This window comes from Agelaius phoeniceus, chromosome 1 (genome assembly GCF_051311805.1).
Source record: "Agelaius phoeniceus isolate bAgePho1 chromosome 1, bAgePho1.hap1, whole genome shotgun sequence".
Taxonomy (NCBI): domain Eukaryota; kingdom Metazoa; phylum Chordata; class Aves; order Passeriformes; family Icteridae; genus Agelaius; species Agelaius phoeniceus.
Window position 1 is genome coordinate 139,958,366 of NC_135265.1, and position 13,846 is coordinate 139,972,211.

Here is a 13,846-nt window from a genome sequence, read left to right on the forward strand (position 1 = left end):
CTAACCACACACCTTTATCTGCTGGATATCTTAGAAATGCAGCACAGGTTTGCCTGCCTTGCTGCCCTTCCACACTGCTAATCAATGTTCATTTTACTGTCCACAGAGGGACTTCAGCAGAACCATACCTCAATCTGTATTTCCTTTGGGGACCATTCTCCTGTGTAGTACTTTCCATATACCATTGTTAAACCTCATAGCATTATTTCTATCCCAATCTTCCAGCTCATTGCAGTGTCTCCATGCAGTGGCTTGTCTTTGCAGTGTATCTGCCTTCCCTCACAATTTGATGATTCCTGCAGTCCTTTTTAGGAGACATAAAGTCCTGTAATTCAGATATTTTACAAGGATTTTGAATAGCATTGGACCTAGTACCGATCCTTTTATGGGGAAAACTTTTCTGAAAATGCTGGTTTTTTCACAGCATGAGGATCAAAGAAAGCAGGAACCATTTTATTCTGATGGAATAATGGCCAAACACAAAATCCAGAGGCATGAACGGGGACATCTACATGATACATCTGGTGTGTTAGAGAGGGGTGTTTGGTGGCAATTTGCTAATATCCATGCTCACAGGCCTGCACCATACTCCCAAGGGCACCACTGATATGCTCAGAACAGTTTCACTGCCAGCAGAACCAGTGCTGAAGCCACAGGACAGGGAGTCACTTAAAGCTCCTCACTTGGCCCATGGATGCAAGGTTCTCCAGCTGCTCTTTCCATGTGTGCATGGCTTGTGCTAGGACCAGGATCTTATGCAAAATGTGCTGCTAATAACTCCATGATGGTCCTGGAACCATAGCAGACCATGTTAAATCAAGTGTTTGACCTTCTTTCCCTGCACTGCACCTGAAAATATTGTATATACATCCACAAAGGACTATTGGATTCACTGTAATTTGATTGGGCTGAAAACACCTAATGTAATCCTTGCTAAAAATCAGGAAATCTTTATTTCTTCCAGACTGTCTTAGATTCTTCTGCATAAAATACCTACTATTTGCTCAGGTAGATGAGTTGTAAACTATTCAGAGCTAATGTAGCCCTGAAAATATAGTATTGCTGTCCATATTGCCTAACTCCTCAGGGCCTCAGAGGTAAAATTGCCCAATTGATGTTGGCCTGCCTGGAGATAAAACTTGCTTGTTTCCTTGCAGCAACTAGGTTGAATACTACCTAACTCAATCTAGCTCCAGCTGAATTTTCTGCTATTATGACACCTCTTCTTATAATAATTTTTTAAAAAAATTCTGTAGCAAATAGATCTTCACAGAAAGTAGGTGTTTTTTTTATAACTCTAGAATAAAAATGAAATGCAGAAAATGACAAGTGTAAGAAGTTAGCAGAGGCTTTGAAAATAGGGACACCACCTGAGCCTTCAAGCATGAAACATCTAAAAAATTATCAAATCCTGGTCAACAATGTAATACTATCTTGAATAATTTCCTTCAAGAAACAGCTAAAAGACTTTCACCCTGAGTGAAGGTACCTCACTACACCCATTAAATTAGCTCAGATCTCATATTCTCAATTTCTTAGGTTTGCTCTGTGGCAGAGTACTCTAGAGATCCTAAAAAGCACTTTGGATCTTGAGTAGTTTGAATCATAGAGCATTTGAGCTGGAAAAGACCTCTGATGGCCATTTAATCCACTGACCCTGCAATAACAAGGGACATCTCCCACTAGATCAGATTGCTCAGAGCCCCACCTACCCTGATATTGAATGTTGCCAAGTATGGCCATCTGCCACCTCTCTGGGAAAACTCTTTTGGTGTTTTACTGTACTCATGAGAAAAAATTCCTTACTTCTATCTAATCTGAATCTACCCTCTTTCAGTTGAAAACCATAGTCCCCTGTCATATGGCAACAGGCCCTACTAAAAACTCTGTCCTCATCTTTCTGAAGTACTGAAAATAAAAAAAATATGGTCCCCTTCCCTTCCCTTCCCTTCCCTTCCCTTCCCTTCCCTTCCCTTCCCTTCCCTTCCCTTCCCTTCCCTTCCCTTCCCTTCCCTTCCCTTCCCTTCCCTTCCCTTCCCTTCCCTTCCCTTCCCTTCCCTTCATTTTCTCAAGGCTGAACCACCTTTCCTCACGGGAGAGCTGATCAGAATCCTCTTCATGGGGCTGCTCTGCACCCACTCCAACAGGTCCATTCTTTCCTGCACTGACGAGTCCAAAGCTGGATGCAGCATTCCAGGTGGGGTTTCAGCCCAGCAGAGTGGAAGGGGCAGAATTCCCTCCCTAGACCTGCTGCCTACTCTGCTTTTGATGCAGCCCAGGGCCCGTCTGGCCTATGAGTGCCCATGGCCAGCTCATGCCCAGCCTCCCATCCAGCAGCAGCCCCAGGTCCTGCTGGGCAGGGCTGCTCTCCATCTGCATGGGCACCTGGAGCTGCCCTGACCCAGGTGCAGCACCTTGGACTTGGCCTTGTTGGCCCTCATGGTTCACATGGATCCACTTCTCCAGCTTGTAAAAACACAAAGATATCGTGTGGTTATAAGGAACTCAAAAACTATAAAAGAAAAATTTCTCAGCTTTGACAACATCCTACTCTCACATTTTTTTTCTTTAATATATTGCAATCAAAATACTGGTGAACTGTAGATTTGTGGCTAAAAGGTTAAAGATATGGGAGCTGAAAGAGTTTCACAGGGAGACATCAAGGCTACCCTCTGTTTTACTTGGAACAGCATAATTTCATTATTCAGCAAAACTTGGACTATTCATAACATTATTTCATGGCATTCAGTAAAACTGGCAAAAGAAAAAGTGGTTTGATACCTAACATCAAAAATTTTTGCAGACTAGATCACAACTAGTGTATAATATGAAAATTCATTCCAAAACGAAAAGACTAATCTCATCCTTGAGGTTGTAATGATGTAGATAAAAGACTAAATCAAAAAATGATAATGCAAATTTATAATGCAGAAGTCATAATTTTCAAAAAAAGATTATTAAAGTCAAGTTCCTAAGATTATGTTTTTGACCAATGAAATCACAGGAGCTTTCTAAGAGTTTTATTTTCAGAAACCTTTGTCACTTCAACAGGTATAAAAAAAAATTAATTTGTACAAATCTTAAGATTTTTTTTTTAACTTGGTGAACAAGGTAAAGGATCAATGCACAAAATGAGTAAAAATTGATTTTTCCCCCCCGTACATCTGTTGTGCAGTGTTTCATTTTTCAAAGTTAGTGGGTTAATTTAGGTAACTCAGAATATTATTTTAAAATTTTATTTTATTTATTATTTAGAGCTTCTTTTCCTACCTTGGCTATAGAAAAGGCTGTGAATTGACATGGATTTCTCCTGGCTGTATTTCAAGTGGCAAGCAGCCTCCAAATCCTACACATGGCCTTCCCTTTGCAGTATCAGCTATGCTGATTGGAATTTTGGGGAGTTCCAGAAATGCCAGGTGAAGGAACTGATCTCCATAAAAATAATTTGGAGAGAAAGAAAAAAGTGAAACAAAATGTATTTTTTCCCCCAATCTTTCCCCAGGGATAATTGTATCAGTGGAAACAACTGAGGCAGGGAGACTGAAATGGCAGCAATGGAATTTGGTAAAGAATCCACATCAAACCTTTCCTGACTGTAAAAGGTTCAGCCCTTTGTGGCAGCCAGTTGATTACTTTTTCCCCTTGATATTTCAAACTTCCAACAGAGGACTCTATACTATAAGCATTATTTGGGCTAAGTAATAGCTCCTAATTCAACCTTTCATACTGAAATGCCATTCAGGTTGCTGCCAGTAAATGCCACATGGGTGTATTAAGGATTATGGCACTGTCCTGTCTTCCATTTGTTCAGAAACTGTTCAGTCAGCTGACATTTCTGACATGTAAATTACTCTGAATCTCAGGAGTTTGTTTGGTTTTCATTTACTAAATACATTCAAGTAGATATATCCAAGGCAAACAAAATTAAAAGTTAATGTGAAAAAGTCAGTGAGTCATTCACTTTACTGACTCAGCAGCACTTGAGATAGTAAACATTAGTATTAAAAGGAAACAGCACTAGTAGTCCTCAAGTAGGATAAGACATCTATCTACTTATTTCAAATAATGCATTACCTTATCATGGTCCACCCAAAGAGGGGGAATGCTTGAAAAGGACTCCTCAGAATCACAGGAAAAAGGAGACAATGTAGGGTTTACTCTGAAAAACAGTTTTGAATAATGAGACTTATTAAGATATGGATGGTGGAATCCTAACAAATTCAAAAGTTTTTATCATTAAAAATGAAACATTTCAAATTTTCCTAATGCTTTTGATTAGTATGCCTCTATGGACAGAGGACATACTTCAAACAGGTAACTTTTATTGGCCTAACACTGAGAGGAAGTACTGAATGCTTTCCTCTTGCAGTTACTGGTGATTTAATAAGAGCTTGGTGGAAGATTGCAAAACGCTTTCCATCACCAATAGCTAAGAATTAGTCTGCCTCATAGAATTACCTGTTTTATTTTATATAATTTTATCCAATAAAGGACAGCAAGGAGAACATAATTTTTCAATGATTCTTTGTTCCTCTCAAAAGCTAAAACAAAAAAAAATATTATTCCTTGCCCCAACTTTAGGGGCTGGGCCATTCAGATTTACCTCTGCTGGATATTGTTGACAATTTATGGTGAATGAACCATCGTTAGAGGCAGATTCCTGTTGGTTTAATCTGAATTGTGTTTCCCAAAGCCCTGATCAGTTATTTATCAGATTCATGTAATCTTGAAAAATGAATTTGTATGCATCACAGCCACAAGTAGAGGAGGGTGAGAAGGACAAAAAAAGCAATTTGGCAAGCAAAAAAGGGCAAAGAAGAAGGAAGATGAAAGACTGTAATCATCTGGGAAATAAACACTAGCAATAAATGGAAAATGCTGGTAGCAGAAAAATATTATTATATTATTAGAAATTTGCTATCAAATAATTTTTTTATTAATTATTTACCCTAGAAATTAAAAATTACTGAAAATATTCCAGAATTATCTCAGTGACAATGATGTAGTGAAAGGATATAAATCAGAAGGAAGCAAGGAAGGATGAAGGGGATGCAAAAATTACTTTAATGATAAATTTCAATTTAATAATAAACTTCAATTTGTTGGTGAAATAACTTATATGACTGGGTTATCTGTCACAGCAGATGACTCAAGTAGAAGGGTTTTCATAGTTAAATGCTCTGATCTGATGAATACAGAAGAGAGAGGACATGAAAAAGAAAAAAAAACAAAGTTCTTATGACCAGCTTTGAAACTTGTTCATGTGTCATACTAGGCAAGCAATCTCATTGTACCAGTACAAACATGAAAATTAATAGGTTAGATGACAGAGAGCATTGTACTTTCTTTTCCTAAAATGATAGGGAAAAAAAGCTAAATTACAGTTCAAATTGTAAATGAAGAGAATTTATGCCTTTGAATAGGCTGAAGTAGGGGTACCATGGAAATTAACAAAGTTCCAAAATATTAGAAGGATAAATTACACTGAATTTTATAAGCTTTTCAAGAAGGTGTATAAAATGTTAGTTTTTCTGGCACATTTGGCATAAGATTTATAATTTTGTTTTTCTACCATCACAGGATGCATAATACTCTTGTGCCATTATTAAATAGCATGGATTTCTATATCACTTGCAAAGCCCATATTTGTGGACCTGGATCAAATGTACTTGCCATTTAAAGCCTGAGTTGATGAGTTTGGGGACAAAGATATAAGACATACATATGTGCTTGCAAACCCTGTTGCACATTTCCTTATAGTGCTTTTGTTTCATTTCAATTTATATCTGTTTATTTTATTTATTTTTGTTTCATTTCAATTAATTTACTTTGAAAATTAAAAGGATTTTTTTAATTTTTATTATTTGAGGGTCGTAAGAAGAGTCTCCCTATGATGTAAGTTACATCTTTCTCATAGAAGTAGGACCAACAGAACAAATTAAAGTGCTGCATTCCATTTATTAGTACAATCTATTTGCTTTCTTTGTCTAAGCAAGAGATGCAAGAGACAGTTGAGTTTATAAGGAATCACTTTGAGTTTCTCTTTGTCCTGGAACACAACCATGAGGCTGAACTTCTAACTTGAGTCTGTCTAACTAACTTCCAGCTCCTCTTGAGAAATGCACTGTTACAGAACACAGCAAGAGCTGAGCTATACCACAGACATGAAAAACAGATTTGAAGGAGGCAGAAAAACCAAATCTTTCTAGTTCACAGAGGTATTAGTTAATTAAAGAAGTTCTAGGATTCCTCTGAAACCTTGCATGTAAGCTAGAACAAGCTGGATCTTCAGGAAAGGAATCCTCCAGGGCAGGCAGAGGGGAGGGGAGTTTGATGTTCTCTGGTCTCATAATAGGTATTGCCCATAGTGCTCATGAAATCCCCTGAGCAGTGCTCCTACTTAATTCTTCACTCATATGATATCTCTATCAGTTCTTCATTAGGGGATGCAAAGCAGAGTCATCTATAATTCACTTATTTCCCTTTTATCACCCACAGCCTCCTCATTTCTCAGTGAGTTTGCTACGGTGCCAGAAGCAAATCACTTCAAATCCAGTGCAGATTCTTTCTACTTACACATTTAGACCTTATCCTGGATGAGCACTAGTAAAAGCAGTAAAACATTTGCAAAAGCAAGCCCCGTTGTATTCAAAACAAAGTTATGATTCAGTCCATTTTTAGCTCTTCAGAAATTACCTCATAGAAGAAATTAAAAGACACACAAATTCAAAAAACTAAGATCAATACAGGAAGCCTTTCTCTCTCTAAAGCACCATAAGAAAAACTGACAGCTGAAGGGAAATACATTTTTATCTGTTGTCACTGGGGAAATCAAGACAAGACTTCAGAAAAGAAAATAATATAGTTTTAGCAACCATAAATAAACTTCCTTAGAAAGAGTTTAAAACAGAGAATCCAAGTGACTTTAAGAGATATTTTAGTTGGTTTATAGGTAGCGAGGGATGAAATAGAAAATCATGATTACCATACCACTGGAAAAGTGATGTGAGACTTGTGTCTCAAGTCTGCTGAGACAGATGCCCTTTCTGATCCTTAGAGTTCTCTGTTAAATATACTGAAGTAAAATTATGGAATGGATAAAATTAGCTGCTTTATCCAAATGACTCATCATATTTTTTCTTTGTTTTTAAAGACTTTTTCCTTTGCTTTTTAAGATGGATGATCTATGAAAATTGATTGATTTATTTATTTTTATTAAAGTATATAAATTTAATATCAAAGACCATGTGAATTGGTTAAAAAGCAGTGTCATTTTCAGCATAGATTTTCTTGGTGTTTAACACCAGCAAATCATGCTGTGCTGGGAATGGAAGATAGGAAGCTTCTGGTGAGCTACAATACAATGATTGATTGTACTTTTCTAAAGTGAACACAATTTACTTGCCATGCTAAGATTATTTACTTTGTTATTTACTTAGTATTTTTGTTGATCAAAACTGCTGGCAATAATTGCAGACAATATACAAACCTATTGCTTAAATCTTGAAACATAAACACTGTATTTCTGAGCAAAATTTTATTACCAATGTGAGTTTTTCTATACTGAATTTATGCTAACATCACCACATTAATTTCCTTTATGAAGAATGAAGTTCATTTCTTTGTGAAGAGTAGAATTTCAGAGATTCAAAATTAGAGAAGATACTTCCTTAGATTTCTAATTGTAACAACTGAGTTAAATGAATAAGATGGATATTGATTCAATATTAATCTCCTTGATCATATGCAAAAAAAACCCCTATACAGCAACATAGGGCCTCAAGTTTTTATTTTGCTATTTGTGTATGTCAGAAGTAATTAGTTACACAGCCCTGCAGCGGTTTTTGCATCCTAAGACTATTCAATTATTGAGGAACATGCTAGTGTTGTGTTTTAGAAAGTTATTGAAATCTTAAAAACAAAAATACATTCATTCAAGGACCATAATCTGGTAAATAAAGAGAAAATTCCTTATATTAAAAAATTCCAATGATCTTCATTTCTATATTTTCCTATTCCCAAATAGACAATTCTACATACTTTATTTAATAGAATCAAGGACTCATTAAGGTTGGAAAAGACCAGTAAGATCATCAAGCCTGATCTTTGTCTGAACACCACCATGCCAAGTATTCCTTTAGATACAGCTAAGCAACAGGGTATTTCATCTTCCACAATATCCCATGTATCATCACAGCAGTACTGTGTAGTGGGCAGCATCATGATATTCTGTTTGCAGAAAAAGAGATTGGTGTGGTTTTACCACAGGTGGCAGCTCAGCTCCACTGATGGAATGCAGGAGAGAATCAGAAGAGTAAAAGTGAGAAAATGCATCATTTGAGATAAAGACATTTTGATAGAGAAGGTGCACGTGTAAGCAAAGCAAAACAGGGAATTCATTCACAACTTCCAATGGACAAGGAGGTGCTCAGGAAAGTAGGACTCCAGCATGCATAATGATGACCTGAAAGACAAACACATCACTCCAAAAGTCCCTTCTCATTCCTTATTCCCCAGTTCTATGTGCTGAGCACAATGCCATATGGTCTGGAATATGGATCTGAAGGGACCAGTTATCCTGGCTGTGTCCCCTCCCAGCTCCTTGTGTATCCCCAGCACCCTTGCTGGTGGGGTGCCTGAGAAGCAGAAAAGGCCTTAGTTCTGTGTAAGCATTGCTCAGCAACAATGAAAAAAAATCCCTGTGTTATCAACACTGATTTCAACACAAATCCAAAACACTGCCCCATACCAGGTACTGTGAAGAAAATTAACTCTATCCCAGAAGAGAGATAAAAAGATAAATGTTTAATTGCATGTCAGAAAGAACAGCTATGATAATTAAGACTCTGAAATTTGCTATTCCAAATGCTACATTTCTATTCAGGATGACTTTATAAATTGAAAGCCTAACTTTCATCTGGTTGTCTAAAATGAAAATGTTTTTTCAATTCAGTATTGTTCCAGAAAAAAAAAGAAATTATACCAAAGCTTAATTTGCTTATCAAACCATGCATAAAGACTGGTATTTTAATTTCAAAGGAAGAACTATGTCTTCTTTTCATTCTTCAATAATCATCATCATTAACATCATCATAGTATTTTGTTCTGTTACTGATTGTATAGTTTTTACTGGCTGCTTGAGGAATTCCCCTGTAAATATTCCCCAATATTTCATGCCCTATGGAATACATAAAAAACCTGTTCACTCAAATCTGGAAAATAAGAATTCAACCTGCATTAAGGAAAGAAGAAAAGGAAAAAAATGCTGCTGTACAGAGCAAAGCAAAATGACAAAAAGATAAACTGTTTAAATTACAAAATACCTATCAAAAAGAAGAAAACACTTCAACAAAAGTAGATGTGTGAATGTAGACACTTTAAAAGAATTTCTCTTGGTGGAATTTTGCTATTATGAAAATAAATATAAGATACAAAATGAGTTTTATTTGCTTTCCTTTAGCATTGAATCACCATTGAAAAGCAGATTTGAAAATGCAATCTGAAAACCAAGTTATATGCTAAACATCAACCAACCTTAGTGTCATCATCAAAAACTATAAAATCCCTGCAGATAAAAAGAAAAGAGACAAAGGTGTCAAGAGATAGGAATGAGAGATAAGATAGTCTGGAGATTTTGATAACAGAATAAACACTGCAGAACATAGAAAGCCAGTACACCATTCCAGGAGCAAGATTCAAAGAACTAAAGCAGCATTTCCAAAAGGAAAGAGGGAAAGTTTGTATGTTTTACACTACAACATGGATTATAAAATACATCAACAATAGCAGTAGATAGTTTTATCAACAAGACTCAGTCCAGTTCTCTTTTATTTTTTCTTGTAAAAATAATAATTGTTGAAAATCTAAGTTTTGAATGCTTGGCTGTTATAGATGAGTCATAGCTAAACTCAGACATGCAGACAGAACACCTTAATCAGCATTCAGACTGTTGTACATTTTGTAGCCTCTTTGGAGATAAGCAAACATGGTATTTGAGAGCCTTCTTTCTGGAACTCAGCATGAAATCTGCACAGAGAAAAAAAATCACCAAAAAAGAACACACAATCAGAAACAACTTCCCCCTTCCCCCCCCCCAAAAAAAAATTAGAAAATAAAATTCTTAGTAAAGCTCCCTGGTTACATAATTTTTTTTATAATTTTGTCTTAAAATGGTGTTGAAATTATTTTCTGATTTTGGTATGACTGACCTTTTGGAGTCTTCAAAGCTGTCATATTTTAGTCCTACTCCTTACGATTCTCTGATTTTCTTCATGGAGTAATTGCTTCTTTCTTCATCTATAAAGGAAATAGACTCTTGAAAAGCTTGGATTTACCCCTTACTTAAATGCCTAAACTGGATATGTAATTAATGAATCAGTAGTCACTTCAATTATACTAAATACTGCTCACTGCACTAACCATATTGCTCATATTTGTCCTTACAGATTAGACAACAGAACTAGGAGGTATAGAAATTTGAGCAGGTTTCAAATCTCCCATAGAGCAAATTTAGATACCAAGGACAGGTTAAATCAGAGCCCCCAAACACACAGGAAAAAACAAAAAGACATTAAATGAGTCCAGATTTTGAGTACAGCACTTTTGTGCTGCTATGAAAATTTTTCATCTGTGTTCTCCATATTATTCATTCACCAGGTCTCAGCTGAGGAGCTAAGTCAACTTTTGGAAGGATACCTTCAGGAATTTTGTAGTATTAGTTGAGACTTTTCCCAACTAATTTTGTGATTATTTTTCTGCATACAAAGGCAAATATGACAAAGTCAGTTGATAAGAATGTTTGAAAAAGGTGGGTGGCACTTATGACTTTCACAACTTTCACAGTAATGCAACAACAGACCTGCTTTAGAATAAGGCAGAGCAAAACCATAAAGTGGAATGTGGAGATTATTTCAGTTCTCTAGATTTTGAATTCAAAGTATATAAAAATGGATCCCAAAAGCTATTGAATACTAATTTCTTCATTGGAAATTAGTAAATTAGGACTAAAGCTTTGTCCTTTTTGTAGATTTTAGAAATTCACTGATTAATCTTCTTGAGATATTGAGCACTGATAAAACCCAGAATAATCACTTAAAAGTTCTACTCTAATAACTCATCAATACTTTCTTTTCCTAGTTTGAAAAAAATGAGTGTTGCATTAAAAATCTTGTTCTGGGCATGGAAAGTACACATTTTATTTGAGAATCCAAGAAAATAGTAAATTGAAATAATTTTAATGGTCTAATCAAAATACAGCAGATATAAAAATAAAATAGAGCATCATAGCAAGGCTTCAGAGTGCAAAGGTGTCTTCCAGCAGCTCGGCTCTGTCAGCTGGGGTACTCATGGCTGTCTCTGTGTCCTTGTGTTCAGTGATTCCTGATTATTGAGGCTTTCTATGCCCCTTGTTAACTTTAAAACAGATTTTATCTTGAACAATACCTGGTGTGATTTGTGATTTCTGTTTGTGAACTACCATTTTTAGCTCCGTAGCTCAGTAAATATATGGTTGACATTGTTAGTAACAGGCTGTGTAATGACTTAGTTGGGACCTCCAGACCGACGTTACAAAGTTTACTTTGTCTGAATTTGCTTCATCCTGCCTGGAAATTTGTTTTTATTTGATTTCTCTGTAACAGCAACTCTTCCAATGACTGAGGCTATACCAAATTTGTTTCTTTTCACTTATATTTGTATAGTATAGCTGCAGTTTTTATATAGAGAGAAGTGCAAGCATGGGGGTGGCAAAGAGACAGAACACGGGCTCCAGACCTCAGGGTTATAAACAATTCAAATAAATGCAGACATAAGAGTAGGTTTTGGGGTTTGTTCATAAAGAGAACAAAGGAAACCTAAACTATATATATAAAATGCACCATATGTATGAAATGGTTACAGACCACAGGAGTGAAATCAAACTGCAGTGGGTTTAACAAAGGCATAAAAAAAGCCCTAAGTAAATTCAGGAGAGAGAAGGAGGAAGAAACCATCATAATTAACACCATATGAAAGGACTTAGGATGCTGATGACTTGCAATACCCCAATTATATTGAAGCCATTTACCTCAGAATACAGAGAAACAGTGAAAAGATAGTCAAAACTCAGAAAAAATGGGTTAGGCACCAGGATGTGTGCATAATAACTTCAACAGTATTCTAAATGATTTTTTTTTCTTTTGATAATGATGTTACTCCTTATTTTCTTACTTGGCAGTAACTGAATCTGATAACAAATGAAATAAAATAAAGTGAAATAAAATAAAATAAAATAAAATAAATAAAATAAAATAAAAATCTTGAATAGACTGTTAAGATTTCAACTGTATGAAAAACAAATTTTTGGCTATATACTTTGTTTACCCATAATAAGATACCCATAATAATATTTCAGTACCAGGAAGTAGCCTCTGGTATCATTCTGTGTCCACTCATCCATACCATATTTTATTCAGAGACAATTTAATCTGCACAGAATAACTATGTCTTCTCACTATAGGCTAAAGCAAAAAAATTCAGTTACCTGATAATTAAACAACTGCTAATATATCTAAAAGGAGACAAGTACAATCATCCTGAGTCCCCAAAACCTGTGGCCCATCTACCTATAATGGAAATAACCTGATTTACAGAAGATGCTTGGATAAAGTGAAAAAGCATAGGAGACCTGGATTAGAAAAGTAATTGCTAGGGAAAAATAGGAGAAAAGGAGTAAAAGGTGTGAGGGATAGATGTGCCATGGGGGTGAGATGGAGAAGCAGGGAAGGGCCTTGTCAATGTTCTGATACCGAAAGGAGCGGTATTAGTGCACTGCACCCCAGCACCGTGGCAAATACCAGTGCCAATGTCAGGGAAGGAAAAGGCAGGATTCTTCATTCTGAATTTGCTGTCATCCCATGGGGTGTCACCAAGTGCTACATAATTTTCACCTTTGCCACTTTAGGAAAACTTACCAATAATTTGTCTACTTACCATTGTTTTAGATAAAAGATCTACTTGTTCAAAGGAGAGCTAGTCACAACTAAAATTTGATTGGGACCTTAATTCTTTTATCCCAAAGTGTGTAAGGTTTCTTAGACCAATGTTTGGGTTAAAGTGTATTCCTTGCCTTTCTCCAGAAGAATTGGAATCACAATAAATGAACTGAAATAACTAAATGGCAAGGTGACCAGTTTTTCCTTAGTTATATGAAGCATGCTGATTCTCCAAAGGCTCTAGAAAATGTGTAGATTTATTCTAATATATATGTTCAAAAAATAAAATATACCTAAATAAATTCTAGCAATTCCTGAACTTTTTAACTGTAGCTCAATGTACAGAAGAGCTCTTAGTTAACAGTGGGAGCTGAGCTCTACTGAAATTCTTTTCAAATCCACTGAAGGCACACATAGTTCTTGGTAGCGATAAATCATTTAATATCTACTCGGAAGAACTTCACAACCTTTTCTAAATTAATTTTAAAAATCAATATAAAAAGCCAGCTGTAGATTCAAATACTGGAATAGATGTGTCACCAGAAAAGAAAGTTAATGAAGGCAAGATATGACTAAAAGGATTCAAGGTGTTACCAATGAACATTAGAGGCTCCGGCCTGACATCACCCAGACTTACATCAGCTTTTTATCAGCTCAGGTTCTGACCATGAACTTAAAAGCAACCCAGGGGCACATGCACCCTACCTACCACAGGAAAGTGGTTTCCTGGCTCCAGCAGGACCTCCTAATGAGGCAGCCAGACTCCTTCCACAGCTTTCCTAAAAAGATCTTCTGGAGAAGTTACTTTTCTCCACCAACATATTTCTCTACCTGCATTTCCAAAGGCTGTCTCACCTAACAGAACCAAGCAACAG